The following is a 17,508-nucleotide window of genomic DNA, read 5'->3' on the forward strand; positions in this document are numbered from 1 at the left end:
TCACAAAACAAGAAGCAGAGCACCAATAATGTTAACGCAAATCATACATCCTAAACAAACAAATGAATGAAGGGGAGCACAAAGCGGCCACACGGATCAAAAATGGGCAGTCCCCTTAAACAGCTCTGCGTTGTGGCGTCTGAACGATAGCCAATGACACCGGCGTTTAGTATTAGCAGCGTGGAATAACAGCAGTAGCACACGTCCAGACGACCTCCAATAAACCACGGCAATAGCGAGGAATAAGAGCTAATAAAGCGATTTAGGACATTGAGAGAAAGGGATCAGAGAGAAACAAGGGAGAATCCAATGGGTGCACAAAGCGGATGCTTTGAGCACTTGTTGATCAGGTATACAAATACAGCGAGGTGCAGACTTAGTATCTCTACTGCAACAATGAACAGTCGTCCAGCACTCCAGCCCAAGAAAATGCCACAGTCACAATGCACTGTAGCAGCGAAGACGGACACTCAAACAAGTGCGTCGGAGTCGACGTGACGCCTCCCAAGGGACAAACCAATCGGGCTTTAAAAAGGTGGCGCTACGTGCCGATTGAGTGATGTCAATGTCAATCAGCTGCGCAGCACGAATGAGGTCAATGTCACCATCACATTTGGATTGACTCCAATATCAATATCAGCTGCACTACACATCAGATATATATATATATATATATATATATATATATATATATATATATATATATATATATATTATTAATTAATAAAAAATATATATATAATAATAATAATTAAAAGCCTGGGTGCTGGTCCACAGAGGCTCTTATTTGAGGGCTACGTCACGAGCTCAGATTTGGTTGACCAATCAGAGGAAAAAAGGCGTTTCAGCACCGCCTATCGGTGTATAATGATATTTTTAAAGTCGTTTATCCATTTTTCTACCCTAAATTAGGGTAGTTTTCGTTTTGTGGTGAAAAATGGAAAAACTAAATTTTTAAAAATGAGTTGATTTTCATTATTTATATTAAATAACAAAAACTAAATCACCAGAAAACAAAAAATAAAGACTTGTTTTTAATATTCCGAAACTAGATAGGCAGACTCATTCACGGTGACGCAATGCTGCCACACACAGGCTAGCCTACTATAGGCTATTTATCTTGTGATAACAGGATTTTGTTAATACTATTTTCCACATTGAAGCCGGTTATATGAAACAACATAATGACAATATATGCATTATTTGCACTGCTGAACAGTTTCTGAAAATAAAGTTTAGAAAGTTGAAATCAATTCCACTTCAGGAGTGACAGTAACATTGGATATTCGCTTGTAATCATTGCTCATTTCTCCGTGTGATATGTGTGTATATATATTTTTATATATATATATATATATATATATATATATATATATATATATATATATATATATATATATATATATATATATTATAATTGAAACACGGGAAGTGACAGAGACAACTAAAGTTCGGATCCACTTGCAGGTTTATTCGAAGTCAGGCAAGCAATAGTCAACACAGGTGCAAACAGATGTATTAAGGCAAATCCAGAATCGTAGTATAAACACAGGCGAGAGGTCAGAAGGCAGGCGGCGAACAGGGACAAAAGTAGACTAGGGTCCAAACGAGACTAGGGTCCAAACACAGGAAAACAAGACTAGGAGAACGTGTTGAAATGTCACTATACAGATAACAAGACTCGGCAAAGGAAGTGAGTAGGTGTACTGTTTAAATAGTGTGTGTAAATGAATCTGCGGTCAGTGTATCTTTTGGTCATTGGATTTTCATTTTAGAAAAAGATATTGAAAAACGTAAAACTAGTTGTTTTAAAATTAAAAAACGAAAATTGAAATTCAATGCGTTTTTTGATGTTCATTTTGAATTTTAAAACGAAAATCAAAAAACAACTCGTTTTCAATATCTGTTTCTAAAATGAAAATCCAATGACCAAAAGATACACTGACCGATACCTGACTGATTTTGCATAAATATTAATTTCTTTTGAATGAAATTATATACAATTCTATTGAATGAAAAAAATATATATATTTTTTATAATTATCTGTTGTTTTAGACTTCAGACACGTGGCAGAGAATTAGCTTTATTAAGTTTTACCTCCGTGAGTCGTCACTTGCTTAATACAAAAAATTCTATGACAAAGCATGCATAGTAAAGATCACCATAATTTATTTAAACTAGTTTTGTTGACTGCGACACCCTCCGCATAAAAAGACTGTTAATGCTGGTTTTACAACGTATGAGCGGCGCGTGACCAGCGGGGTGTTTTTTTCGGCAAGCTTGTTAACACCGGGACTCGGACCGGGTGAAGAGCAGTGCGTCGAGCAGGAGGGGTGTGTGAAGCGCGCGGGTTTGTTTTTTTTTTTGCGCACATGCAGAGATGCGTCAGTTTGCTTTTGATTAAACTACATTGCTTTCACCTGCGTTGATTCAGTCGAATATAGAGAGTAACGCCTTTATTTCGGAATTACCCACTTTTAATAAATACACTTTCATATGAAGTAATTGATATCTCAAAGCATTTACTGGGGCACTGGCGGTGTTTACTGGGGCATGTGCCCCAGTAAATTGGGTTTGCGATGCCCCTGATTGCTCCACATCTTGTTTTGATGCTTTCAGGGGGGGATCTAGCATTAATTAAGGGGGTGAGATCCCCCAACCCCCTCTATATTTCGCACCCTGTTTGTACTGCTCCTGTACTTGACCTTATAGACCAATTACCAACCAATTACGTCAGACGAGTCCCCGGTTGCAAAAAAAAAAAAAAAAACACAGGCTGCAATAGTGTTGTGCGGTAGGATGCCAAATTCGAAAACTTTCCAAAAATAGAAAACTTAACTTTTACCATACACCACACTGCTTTAATGCTAACTGCAGACGTCTTTGGCTAAAAGGGAGCAGAATGAAGTGACGACCTAATTATAAATGCCGGACTCTGTGGTTCTCATGTTATATCAGGTAAGTTCACGCTATGCTGAATCATACACATTACTCGTTTTTGATTGCAGCAATGATTTCATCAAAACCGTTACATATGGTTAATTAAACTGCGGACACTGGATGCTAAGAATGAAACTTGAAAGTGTAAGTTATTAAGGTAAACTTGCTTATATTCACACATTCATTTAGTGACAACTTGTGACACGCTCCCTATATTGTTTACCACAGCACTTTGAATATTTGGTCTGAAATAACATGCAAGTGTAATTAATTACCTAGGCCTTGTATAACGTTAACTCCATCTTCTTTCCTTGTCTTTGGCTAAGCAGAACCTCGGTTTTTAGCTCTACATAGTGTTGAATCTGGCCATCACGGAGCATTATTTCTTGCACATGACCACACAGAACAACATTGTTGGGATCCAAAGACTTGTAGATCTTTAACTTCTCTCTTGTAAAATCACTTGGAGCTTCAATGAGATTGTATATTTGGGGCTGGATGCTTGGTCATTTCGTCTTATCCAATATTCATTGGGAGGGTGCTATCGCAAATGGACCTGTCAGATGAACGCCGCTCACTTTAACGTTAATTTTGCAGAATCACTGTGCTTATCATTGGGTGACAAGCTGTTATAATATGCTGAAAGCATCATGTAAATGATATATATAATGTGTAATCAATATATCTCATTTCTAAGACAACAAACTCTGTACCGCATTGGATGTCATTCTCTCGTTGTAAATGCTAGCGCTCCCGGTTTCTTTCTGCCACCTCCCTGCGCACGCATCCTAAATGTTTATAAACATCCTTATAGAAAAAAACAGCTTAAACCAGCCTAGGCTGGTTGGCTGGTTTTAGCTGGGTCGACCAGCCTGGTTTTAGAGGGGTTTTGGCCATTTCTGCTGGTTTTAGCTGGTCATTTTTCCAGCCTGACCAGCTAAGACCAGACTGGAAATGGCTGGAAACCAGCTAAAACCAGCCAATCAGCCTAGGCTGGTTTAAGCTGGATTTTTCAGCAGGGATGGTAATTGGTCTATAGCCTCATTCAAAATGGCGCTGTAACTAGACCCACTGGAGTTATATTCACCAATGACTGATATTCACAAACTGCTGCCAGTGGAGGAACTATGAGGTCACCTTGTAGGCTAATCGGCTGCTAGCATAAAACTGGTTCCCTCAATAAATTCCCTATAGGATTTTCCCATAGGCTTTTCGAAGATTGCAAATTTTAAGCTTTGTGTTCAAACACTGTTTATTACACTTACATGTTTTGTCCAGCCGGATAATCCTCACACGAAAATACAACTTTGAGCACCTTTTGATCTTAAATGCAAACGCAAGAATTGAAAATCTAACATTAGGCTATAAACAGACTACAGTGCCTTCGGGGCGCTCGCCTGTGATGTCAGCATCACCCTGCTTATGACATTTTTTCAAGCTTATTTTTAGAAATATGGTCCATGACAAAGATTTACTCTCTCAGTTTATTATATTATAATACACGCTATACATTATAAACCAATATATACTCAAAAACAAATAGACCTACGTGCCTTTTGGATAGTTTTTTACGTGGAAATACATTTTGTTTGCTTTACGGTTGTTGTAATGTTTTGAAACTGTATGTATAAATGTGCTTACATAGTATTATCATTAGACATATTTAAATAAGGGTATTGCTCGCGTGCATACAGCCCGCTTACTTAGTAACAGATGACTGAAAATTCTATCATAAACACAGAACAACAATCAATATTCTTTTTTGTCACGAATTACAGCAAGAAGCAGCCCACAAAGTCACATATGCTATACATTTAAGGAGGAGTGTAAATATTGCAGTTATGACAGAGTTAAATGTGTTCAGATAAAAAAAAAAAAAGAGGAAAAATCATTTGATCACGTTAAAATGACAGGTTAATATGTATGTATTTCTTACACATTTATTCACATGTTTGCTTAACTGAGAGCAGGAAAGAGACAGCCTGCACTGGTAAGCTGTATCCCCATAATATCATTGATCAACAAATGAATCTGTTTGACAGTCTTTACAAGTGAAGGCATTATCTACACACATTATGAATTCCCAATTAGAAAAGTACAACAAACTATGAAATACTATTCATGAAAATTCTTAAATAACAGACAAATCCAAATGCCCAACTCCAGACCAGCTCAGCACGATGACTTATAATGTCTCTGACATCGCCTGTAGTCCCATTTGGCAACTTTATAGCAACCGTCTTTTTAAAGAAGCGTACCGATTTAAAAAATCAAGAGTGTGATGTAACTGATGTGTTTTATGTTGTAGAATAAAACGTGAAAGTATCTTGAGTTTTAACTGTGCAATTTAACTGAAATCCCATTGAAAAAAAAAACATTGACTTTGGGATGAGGGAACCAGAAGTGCTAAAATGCTAACTTGCTTCCGGGTTTTTGCATGCAAATTGACTTCATAGTTCCTCCACTCTATTGTTTTAACCCCTTATATAAGTGATTTTGTTTTTCATGATTCATCCCCTTAAAGATTATTTAAATCCTCAATGAGGACATAACAATTTTAATTAATAAAAAAATTGAGTTGGAGCATTTCTATTAATAAATGGTGGACAAATGATGTTTGATATTGTCAATAAAATCTGACATAGTGTGTGTGGTGTGTGTGTGTGTGTGGTGTGTGTGTATATATATGTGTGATATCTATGTGTATATATATATATATAATGTATTTATGTTAATATATGTAAATATATTGTGATTCATTTTTTATCTTCAAGTGAAAGAAATCAAGTATTTTGACAGATAGAGTTGTGTTATTGTTATTAATGAGGTTGGAGTTATCTGACTGGAAACTTTTAAACGTATTGGGAAAATCCTTTAAAATGATTGGTAAAAAAGAATAAACAAAAACAGTTATTAAACTATAATCCACTTTGTGTGTCAATTCTACAACATCTCAGATCAACACTTCCATATCTCATAATAAATAAGCTACAATTTAAAAGTCATTGAAAGATTGCTGATCAAATATGTTTAAATATTTACTCCACCTGCAGGGCTAGTTGTAACAGGGTTTGTTGTAAAACCAGCTGGAAAAGTCATATTATACACAATTTAAATTCACTTTAGTTTATAACGTATATTTCTACAGTACTTAACTCAACATTTTTGTCATACATAGCAAATTTGTTATACGTCTATTTATCTATTGCTTATTATATATTCCATTATAAATCTGTGATATGTTCTGCACACGCACACAAAAACACATATGTATGACTGCAACATTTTTATAGAAATTGAGAAATTGGCAAAAAAATATTATACAAAATGAAAACATAAAATGTGTCTTGGCACATTGAAATTGGCTGTGTTTTGAAAGATTAAAACAATAAAAATTTATCAGAAAACAACGGCTTAGTTCCTTAATCAATCTGGGGTCACCACAGCGGAATGAACCGCCAACTTATCCAGAATTTGTTTTATGCAGTGGATGCCCTTCCAGCCACAACCCAGTACTGGGAAACACATACACACTTATACATTTCGGACAATTTAGCCTACCCAGGCTCGAACCAGCGACCTTCTTGCTGTGAGGCAACAGCACTACCAACTGTACTGCGCATATATATATAGATATATATATATATATATATATATATATATATATATATATATATATATATATAATATATATATGTGTGTGTGTGTGTGTGTGTGTGTGTGTATATGTATATATGAGTATATATATTATAATATATAATATATATATATATATATATATATATATATATATATATATATATATATATATATACATATATATAATATATATATATATATGTGTGTGGTGTGTGTGGTGTGTGTGTGTGTATATCAATTTGTGAGGAAATGTTTTCTAAAGAATCAAGAAATATAAGCTGAAAATGAATAAGTGTCTACCACTGCTGGATAAATTTGATAATTGCAGATTTGTTCCTCTAACCTCAGATGGCAGAATTTTATTTATTTTATTTCTAAAAGATAAAACAATATCCAGAAACCTTTTGTATTAAATTTAGTCAGACTTTTATTGATTTTTAAATGAAAAGTAAATTCTTTAGCCTAACGATGGCTTATTTTAATGCCTCGAAATAATTAAACCTCCTCAAAATGGGCGTATTTATAATACAGGTTTATGTAACACTAAGATCCATGTTTATAATTTGATCACACTTAGATATTAATGAACTTTTACTATGACTTTTTCCTCAATAAACTCTCAATTTGCTGCGTGTTCACTCAGATTAATCAGTTGTTTTACTTCATTCAAACTGATGTATTTCCCAGAAAATTAACATTTATTGTGATTTTATTTAAATTATTATTTGGTAGCCTATGTTACATTCACCAATCCAAATGGAGTAACCTAAAAACAAAAAGCTTTGGACATTTTAAAACAGCTCTTAAAGTTTATTTGAGGCTATAATTTTTTTTTTTTTGTCCAACAAGCCAGAGTAATGTACTCCCTCGAGTATTCATTTTGTATTTTGGAAATTAATTTTAAAATATTCTCCGCGAAACTGTAAAGCCCGCCTTCTTTGATTTAATTGGCTGACATTTGACATTGAAAAGCTATTATTTCTGAGGGCAGACCATGACCAGGGTTGTTTATCGATTACGGCCCGGTTTCAGATATAAAATCAGTCCTGGCTCAGTATTATTGAGTCATTTCTGTGCTGTCTTTAGCTTTGAGCAAAAATCTGAACTTTTGAAAATAAAACGCGCCTAGAGAAGCCATTCCAAATGTTCCATAAATGACGTCACTGAGCAAACCGATCTTCAGTTCAGTGATTATTCAAGCTAGTGAAAGGATTGTCATTTGAGCGCGTTTACAGAGTTTCGGTGATTATTTACCGATTTACCAATTATCTGTCGACTTAAAACACTTGATGAGTGAACTACAACACTTTATGAGTAAAAAACACAATGCCTGTATTTGGCCACGCCGATGGCAGCAGCAGCATCTGTGTGTGGTGGAATGGAGAAAGCAGAGGCGGGTTTGTGGCTGGACACAATCGGCTTTTGCGACGACTTCTGTCCCTGGCTTGACCAGGTGGACGGGACCCGTGGTTTCAGAGGCCGCTACAGCACTTCACAAGCCCACTACTGCTAATAAAGTGGAGGGAAATGCTACCGGTGAGACTGTCAGCAAACACTCAAGATTTATAATGTGTTAAAATCATTTAAAAACCAAGGGTAGAGATATATGCAAGTATTGAGGCATTAAAAGAAATGTATAAATTAAAAAGACACATTACATATGAAACAATAACGATAAAAGATCAATAATGGGTTTTAAATAGACTTTAGGATGAGAAAAAGTTGTCCTGTGAGGTAAATTGTCTAAAAGTGAGCACTGGGCCTAGCCAAATCAATGAATCCACATCCAATACTATTTTAAAAGCCCCAGTATGTGTCCTATTAGAAAACGCAGACAGCACACACACGCACACACAAACATACATAGTTGAAGTAAGAATTATTAGCCCCCTGAATTATTAGCCCCCTTGGTTATTTTTTCCCCATTTTCTGTTTAACAGAAATTAGATATTTCTCAACATTATACTTTTAATAACTCATTTCTAGTAACTGATTTATTTTATTTTTTCCATGCTGACAGTAAATAATATTTTATTAGATATGTTTGAAGATTTAAAGGCTTAACTAGGTTAATTGGGTTAACTAGGGTGGTTAGGGTAATTAGGCAAGTCATTCTATGACGGTGGTTTGTTCTGTAGACTATCGGAAAAAAGTATAGCTTAAAGGGGCTAATAGTTTTGTCCTTAAAATGGTGTTTTAAAAATAAAAAAAAAACTTGCTTTATTCTAGCTGAAATAAAACAAACAAGACTTTCTCCAGAAGAAAAACTATTATCAGGCATACTGGTGAAAATATCCATGCTCTGTTAAACATCATTTGGGAAATATTTAAAAGAGAAAAAAAATTCAAAGGGGGGCTAACAATACAGTTGAAGTCAGAATTATTAGCCCCCTCTGAATTATTAACCCCCCTGTTTATTTTTTCCTCAATTTCTATTTAATGGAGAGAAGATTGTTTTTCAACCCATTTCTAAACATGCTACTTTTAATAGCTAATTTCTAATAACTGATTTCTTTTATCTTTTAAAATACAAGCATTCAGATTCAATGTAAGATTCAAAGGCTTAATTAGGGTAATTAGGCAAGTCATTGTAGAACAGTAGTTTCTTCTGCAGACAATCAAAAAATATATTGCTTAAGGGGGCTAATAATATTGACCCTAAAATATGTTTCAAAATATTTAAAACTGCTTTTATTCTAGCCAAAATAAAACAAATAAGACTTTCTCCAGAAGAAAAAGTATTATAGAAAATACTGTGAAAATTTTGACTTAATCGTTTAATCGTTTTGAATAATCGTGATTACAATTATGACAAAAATAATCGTGATTATGATTTTTCCCTTACTTGAGCAGCCCTTATATATGAGCAATTCCAGCATATATGTATGTATGTAGGAATAATTATTTAGGAAAAGCCAAAAATACATTGTATAAGTCAAAATGAATGATTTCCTTTCATGCCAGCAATCTTCAGTTTATTAAGTAATAGTTTTCCATCAAAATATTTTGTTTTGAATAGTCAGAAAGTTTCTGAAAATTGACCCTTATGACTGATTTTGTTTTTCAGGATCATCTTTGGAGACCATCAGCTTTGCAGTAACTTCTGTTCCTGGCTGGATGAGGAGGACTGGACTGTGGTTTCGGATTGCCGGTGAACCCGCTACTGATAATAATGTGGAGAAAAACACAACCGGTGAGTCTGTCAGCAGCACTAGACTTGAAAAATGACAAAAACAATATTAAACACAAATAAGCAATTATCAATAATGGGTTTACACAGACTTTGAGATGAGAAAACGTTGTCTTGTAAGGTAAATTGTCCTAAATGGCCAGCTGGAGGGCCATTAACCGTTTTACTTTATAAAATATGTTACGCCTATGTAAAGGCCCTGTAAAGCACCTGTATTAATGTGTTGTGGTAATGTTAACATACATTTGTTATGAGTTAAAAATACAGATTTTTTATGCCAACAGTCATCAGACTATTAAGTAAAGTTTATAATTTTTCATGAAGATTTTTATTAATATATTTTAATTCCTGAAAATTGACCCTATGACTGATTTTTTTTGTCCAGGGCCATCTTTGGAGACCATCAGCTTCTGCAGTAACTTCTGTCCCTGGCTGGACGAGGAGGACTGGACTGTGGTTTCAGATGCCGGTACAGCATTTGATGAACCCTCTACTGATAATAATGAGGAGGAAAACACACAACGGGTAAGCTTTCTTAAATTTAAACCATTTTAAAAACGGGGCAAATATATGAATGTATTAAAGAATTAAATTAAATGTAATAAATGAAATTAGACAGATTATATATGAAACAAAATAGAAAGAAAAACAATGTGATTTTAAAATTTGCTCAGTTGCTGTCATTTTAAATGCAACGTTGACATTGTTTGAGTTGTCATGACAACCTGACATTTCCAAGACAACACAGCTTGTCATAAATCCATCATAAACATGACTGTCATGAGGCCATTATAATTGTCATGAATATTTTCTGATCACTTTTGAATTCATGTATAAAATTTCTTATTAAAATTGTCAGCGTAGTGTTGGATAATTTTATAACAGCGTCATTAAAATTTAAAGGCTTTTAAATTATAATTCAATGTGTACCACTAATGTTGAGATCAATAAAAATTAATGACACTGTAATGAAATTCAAGACACAATTACAACGACCTCATGCCCAATCATGTTTATGACAAGATTTATGACATGTTATGTTGTCTGGTAATGTCAAGTTGCATGACAACAGGTTATGATGTCTTTGTTTGTCAAGTTACAGTTGATACAGGTAAAGCCGCGGACAGATTACACAGTTTTGGCATGAGTTCAGCATGATTTTCCTTGACATAGGGTGTTGTAGAGATTCGTAACGACAAATAGGTGTCGTGACACAAGATTCAATCGTTTCTTGTATGTTTGTGAACTAATGTTGTCTCTACTTGATATTGTTTCTTTCGATGTCTGTTCGTACTATCTCATTTTGTTACATTCATTGTAGTGTCCTTGAACTCTGGAAAGGCTGCTATATAAATAACATTATTATTATATTATGATTATTAGTGGTATTACTATTATTATTCTCATGTAATGTGGCATAGTTCATGACAACCAATACCATGTCTGCGTAGCCTCACAACACCATTGCAGAAAGTCTAACATGTTTAATTTTTTCTTGTTCTTCACGATGAGTTCTGTCACATGGGTGACACTGTGCAATAGGAGCACATAATTTCTCAGTTATATCAGTGGGTGTTGCTGTTATGCGCGGGTCAGGTAATCAAAAAATAGCTGCTATTTACTTATGGGTGGATAAGATCAATCATTGGTTATGCAAACTTTAACTACCTTTTCTAAAATATTATGATGTTTTAAGCAATTTTATCGGACCAGACTGACACAATAGGCAGACATCTCCATTCACAAGAGTTCTGAGTTCTCTCACCCTTCCAACAGAGTTTGTTCTTCCGAGGTAATCTGGGAGCATGTTCAGTGCTGCGAATACATTGCAAAAGCATGTCTGCTTATTCAAATTTGTCTTTAATAGTCAAAAACAATTTTTAGACTAGATTTATGATTTATTTAACAAACCAATACAGTCTCACGGCAGTTCTTGTTTTGGCGCATATAGCGGACTTATTTTGAAGCGCTATCACTTCAAATGTTATTAGTTATTCTTGTTATAGATAACTGACTGACAAAACATACATTAAAATTAAGTTAAAAATTACAGCAAACGAATTCATTTTAAAATATATATTTTGCAAGAAAAATATATGAATTATGTTTTTGTTTGTGCACTACTCAACTAAACGGGTGGATGAATTGTTTCGCTCTGTGGAAAATAAGAATTGAATACTGCTTCACTGTGATTGTATCACAAATCTCAGTTATATATTTGCTAATTTTTTAATATGTCATTATTTAAAAGATTATGTCTTGAGCAACTTATTTTTCCTTGCTGCTGATTATGTGCTGTCCATTTCGCCGTTTTACTCGCGTCAAGTTCAGGCGAGTAAAGGAGTGTTTAATAATCAAACCCCGGCAGGAAAATTTACATTTAGATAAAAAATTTTTTTTAATATTATAAAGGAATCATAAGTTTGATCCTATCCATCTCATACTGAATGCCCTCTTAAATAATGTAGTTATTAGCTTGTCTGCAAGCATCAGTGTTTATTGAGATTGAAATAAGATTTTTTTCATTTTAATTAAGATAAGACATATTGTTATAGCAACGTTTGTGAGTGCTTTAGAAAAATAACGCTCATCATAGACGTCATGGGATGGCTGATCATGAAGGAATGTGTAGTCTGGCACATTTGTTACCCACAACAAGTCAATTTTATCAAGAAAAAAATTGCATAATCTGACAAAGTGACTTTCGTAACCGACAATAAAACTCATGTGATCTGACTGGGGCTTAACAATGGCATCCAAATGATTGTTGTAACAAATGCATCTCAAACAATGTTATTTAAACTGACATAACTGAGCGAATGACAGTTGTCATGAGCATGCATAAAATCTTCAAAATCATTCATAATCATGACGTGTGTCATATCATAATCTTAAAGTGTTGTGATAAGTCCAGTAAAATGTTTCTATGAATCTCAGTTTCTGAAAATTTACCATTATGACTGATTTTGTCGTCCAGGCTCACTTTTGGAGATCATCAGCTTCTGCAACGACTTCTGTCCGTGGCTGGAAGAGGATTGGACGATGCTTTCAGAAGAAAGTACAGCACCTTATGAGTCCTCTCCCGATAACAGTGTGGAGGACAACACAAACGGTGAGACCGTCTGCAACCACAAAAAAAGAAATGAAAGACATTAAGCTGCTCTTAGTGCAAGTATTTTGAGAAAGTCAGCAGCTCAAAAGTCCGGACAGAGGGCAAAATCAATTTAAAAATGGATACCTGAAAACCATCAGATAAACAATACAATATGATAGTTTTAATGCACTTATTATAGACACTAAGCAACTATTCTCATAGGCCTATGATTCAAAATTAATTTATACTCCTTAAAGGTCCTGTGAAATTAAAATAAAGTTGTTTTTAGATGTTAGCATCAGTATGTTAGACTTAAGGATATCTATAAGCTAGCATGGTACAAAACAGTGACAAAATTCACAATTAAAAGATAAATACATGTAAAGCTTGCAGTTTGTAACTTTAGCCTAAATCATGAAATCTTCTGACCAATCAAATGCTCTCTAGTATCTGACATGCCCCGCCCCTTCTTCTCATTGGCTTCTCATTTGATGCGCTTGAGCTCAACCATTGTTACTGGCAGAGCTTTGAGAAAAACTAAACGCTATTGGCTGTTTTTAAAAAGGGGAGGTGCTATTCTTTGTCTCGCCCTTTCTTCATGTTTTAGTTGAGATTATGTCAAACATTAAATAGTAAATGCACATCTCAAAGCACTTCATATCATGTTCAATAAAACTCACAGAGGTTTTTCACAAAAGGTGTTTTTTATTTTATGCTTGGTCAACTCATATATGATGGGACGTGTGATTTTGATCCCAAAGCACCACAGCTTTGTATAACTCATATTTTCACTGGCATGCATGAGTTTATGAAGGAGTGACAAACACTAGACCATAGGTGTCCCACTTTAGGACAATTCAGCCTATATCTAAATTATTATTAACATATTACATTATATATTCTTAATAGCCTATACAATAACTGACTGTCACATTTCTTCTAATATTTTCTTTGTTGTTTTTCTTCATTTAAGAAATCCAAACACAAGGCAGCAGGAGGAACAAAATCCATGCTTTCTTCAGGAGGGTGTGGAAGGTCATAAAGAAGCCTTTCCTCCGCAGAAGACGGAACAAAGTGGAACCTGATTCTGATCCAGATCCAGAGCCTGATCCTGGTTCAGAACACAATCCAGATCATGAGCCGGGTCCAGATCGAGAGCCAGATCGAGAACCTGAGCCAGATCAAGAGCCTGATCTAGTTTCAGAGCCTGACCGAGATCAAGACCCAGGTCCAGATCAAGAGCCAGATCCAGAGCCTGATTCAGATCCAGAGCCAGATCCAGGTGAAGATCCAGATCAAGAGCCAGACCTGGGTGAAGAGCCAGATCTAGATCGAGAGCCAGATCCGGTTAATGATCCAGATCAAGAGCCAGACCCGGGTGAAGAGCCAGATCCAAATCGAGAGACAGAAGAGACTGTCCCTGGACCATCTGTGATCCAGAACACTTCTAAACCTCATCCAGATACAGAGCCTGTCCCTGTACTGTCTGAGCTCCAGATCTCGCCATCAGGAGCCTGTGATGATAGGAGTCAGTACTATAATATATGCTAATACAACATATATTTGTTAATGTAAGATAATATTAGCATGATAGACCTTAAAGCACTTAAACAACCTCTTCTTTTTTCAGGATATTTGGGAAGTTTCTACAAGCTGGGAGCTATTCTGGGAAGCGGGGCCTTCGGCACAGTGCGCAAAGCGCTCCGTAAATCTGATAGCGTGGAGGTAAAACTCTCTTACTACAAATTTTGCTCCCTTTGGAAATTGTCTGATTGAACATTTGTGTTGATTAAATGAACTAGAGACTGAATAATATGTGGTAAAATATTATAATTGTATTTCCTTGTTGCAGGTTGCCATCAAACGGATTCAAAAGAGAAGCGGTGAGCGTTACAGCTTTATGGTAAGTTGGAAAAAACTAATTTAGTATTTAATTCTTTGATGTTTTGAAAACATTTACTGTTGCGAAGTTGAATTTTAAAATGCCAAATCATTTGAATCTGTAATAAAATTTCACTCATGGTTAAGTTGAAGAAAGTCATTTTGCTGTTCTTCATCCATCGCTAAACTACTGTAAAATGGACCTTTTTGCCCAAATATTTTGGTGAAATCTGATTAATGTGAACAGTTACTGTAGTTCGTTGCTGCACTATAACACAAATGAGCTAGAAAGCCCTGCACTATTATAGATCACATATAGAAATATACTAAAGCAATTAGAGACTGAATAATATGTGGGAAAATATTATAATTGTATTTCCTCGTTGCAGGTTGCCATCAAACGGATTCAAAAGAGAAGCGGTGAGCGTTGCAGCTTTATGGTAAGTTGGAAAAAACTAATTTAGTATTTATTCTTTGATGTTTTGAAACATTTACTGTTGCGTAGTTGAATTTTAAAATGCCAAATCATTTGAATCTGTAATAAAATTTCACTCATGGTTAAGTTGAAGAAAGTCATTTTGCTGTTCTTCATCCATCGCTAAACTACTGTAAAATGGACCTTTTTGCCCAAATATTTTGGTGAAATCTGATTAATGTGAACAGTTACTGTAGTTCGTTGCTGCACTATAACACAAATGAGCTAGAAAGCCCTGCACTATTATAGATCACATATAGAAAAATACTAAAGCAACGTAACATGCATTTAACATTAGTTCACCCCAAAATGGAATTTCTGTTATCAACCACTTATCCCTGAAACCTTCGTTCATCATCAGAACACAAATTAAGATATTTTAGATGAAATCTGAGCTGAGAGCTCAACAAAACAACAGAAAAATAGACAACAATGAAATGTTAGAAAAATACCAGAAACATTGTCAAAACAGTCCATGCGTCTCCACTGGCACTTTTGTACACCAAAATAATCTTTGTAAAACGGCTTTGTTGGCATCAGATCAAAGTGCATGTTTACTATGGTCAATACTATGGTCAGTATGACGTATGTCTATTAGAGTCAGCAGAGCAACAGGCAAGAGTTGTATTGACTGCAGTAAACACAAACCCTGATGCAGAAGACAAACGCGAACAAAGCCATTTTACAGTATTTTGGTGCACAAAAATGTTCATGGAGCTTTGTTTGATCACTCTTAAAGGTGATCAAACTAGGGCTGCACAATATTGGAAAAATTTGTTTTGTGAAATATAGTGCTATTTTGAATACAAAATACAATTAATTTTATTCTTGATTGATCAGTTTTGAAGAATTTGATGTTTCCCCAATGTTTCAAAGAGATTTTTTTAAGAGCATAATCTTTTCTAAAATCTGAAAACATTTTTGCTTGAACTAATCCTTTAAATGAAGTCTTCCTTCAGATCTCCATCAACTAACCCTTGTGCTTTTTTCTCATTAGCCTGCTTTAGCTACCAAAGCGCTTAAAGAAGTGGAGTATATGCTCATGCTGAAGCGTCCGCCATTGTGCAAATACGTGATCGAAATGTACGAGTGGTTTAATGAACCTAGATACATTTCAATGGTCATGGAGTACCCCAAGCCTTGTGAAGTCCTGAGTGACTTTGTAAGCAAGCACGACAAGCTGGCCGAACCTGTGGCACGTTACCTGGTGCGACAGATAGTCTGGCAGTCCAGCATTGCATTGGCAAAGGCATTGTGCACAACGACCTTCATTCTGACAACATCCTGGTCAACACGAGGACTTTGCGGATCAAGCTGATCGACTTCGGCTGCGCTTACAAAGTGGATGGACAAGACTACGATAAAGCCATCCTGTCTAGCACCTGGGCTATAGGCTGCCTGCTGTATTACATGCTGACCAGAGACTTGGTGAATTACTTCGACGTTAAAGTCAAGCGCAAAATTTCGCTTGCGCCCAGCTTAATGAGTGGTAAGTGAACAGACACTAGCTGTTTTTTTAATTTATTTTTTATGTTAAACCTACATTTTTTTATGCACATTTTGAAGATTTCTGCACATCTTGGCAAATTTTGCACTATTAGGGTATAGGGGGTGGTTTAGGATACAGCCATTGGTAGTATGTTAGTCACAAATTTTAGAAGGTATCTTGATAAATGCAAGCTTTATTGTATATGATACAGTCTTAGAAGTAAGATGTAGTCTTATAAACAGTGTATTAACCATCTTTCCCTTTGTACAGACTGCTGTGATCTGATCACAAAGTGTCTAAGCGAAAAATGACACTTGATCAGTTCTTACAACATGACTGGATGAAGAGACAGTAGAATGAAGACAAGACACGATACAGATGATAAATGGTAAATATAACTCACCCTAAAGGAAACTACATTTATCGTGTTTAGGATCTCACTTTGATGTCAAAACAACATAAGAAAACATGTCCAAAACACTGATCAATTTGATGTCAGAACCTTGACGTCTATTTGACATCAACACATTGATTTGCTTTTGACCACCAAAATAAAGCTTCAAGTACAAATGACAAATGTCCCTATGATGCATGTAAACTAGCTTTATGTCAATACTACATCAAATTGACATTTAACACTGGCATCAAAAACACATCAAGTTAATCAATTGACATAAAATCGATCTGCATTTTTATCATGTTTTGATGTAGTTTTGACATCAAGGGGCTTGCTAGGATGCTTCTTATGTTATATAAATATGCCGTAGACAAATACCAGACATTAGGGCTGCACGATTAA

At 35.2% G+C, this 17,508-nt stretch overlaps 1 long non-coding RNA gene across 1 annotated transcript; it reads right to left on the reverse strand.

The window, feature by feature from the left end:
• Positions 1-10,164: 10,164 nt before the first annotated feature.
• LOC130215523 (uncharacterized) lies at positions 10,165-15,733 on the reverse strand. Its single transcript, XR_008835718.1, has 3 exons — positions 15,673-15,733; positions 12,723-12,892; positions 10,165-10,263 (listed from the first exon to the last, which is right to left on the reverse strand). It is a non-coding gene; the product is annotated as an uncharacterized LOC130215523 (long non-coding RNA).
• Between the last annotated feature and the right edge of the window lie 1,775 nt (positions 15,734-17,508).

This window comes from Danio aesculapii, chromosome 22 (genome assembly GCF_903798145.1).
Source record: "Danio aesculapii chromosome 22, fDanAes4.1, whole genome shotgun sequence".
Classification (NCBI taxonomy): domain Eukaryota; kingdom Metazoa; phylum Chordata; class Actinopteri; order Cypriniformes; family Danionidae; genus Danio; species Danio aesculapii.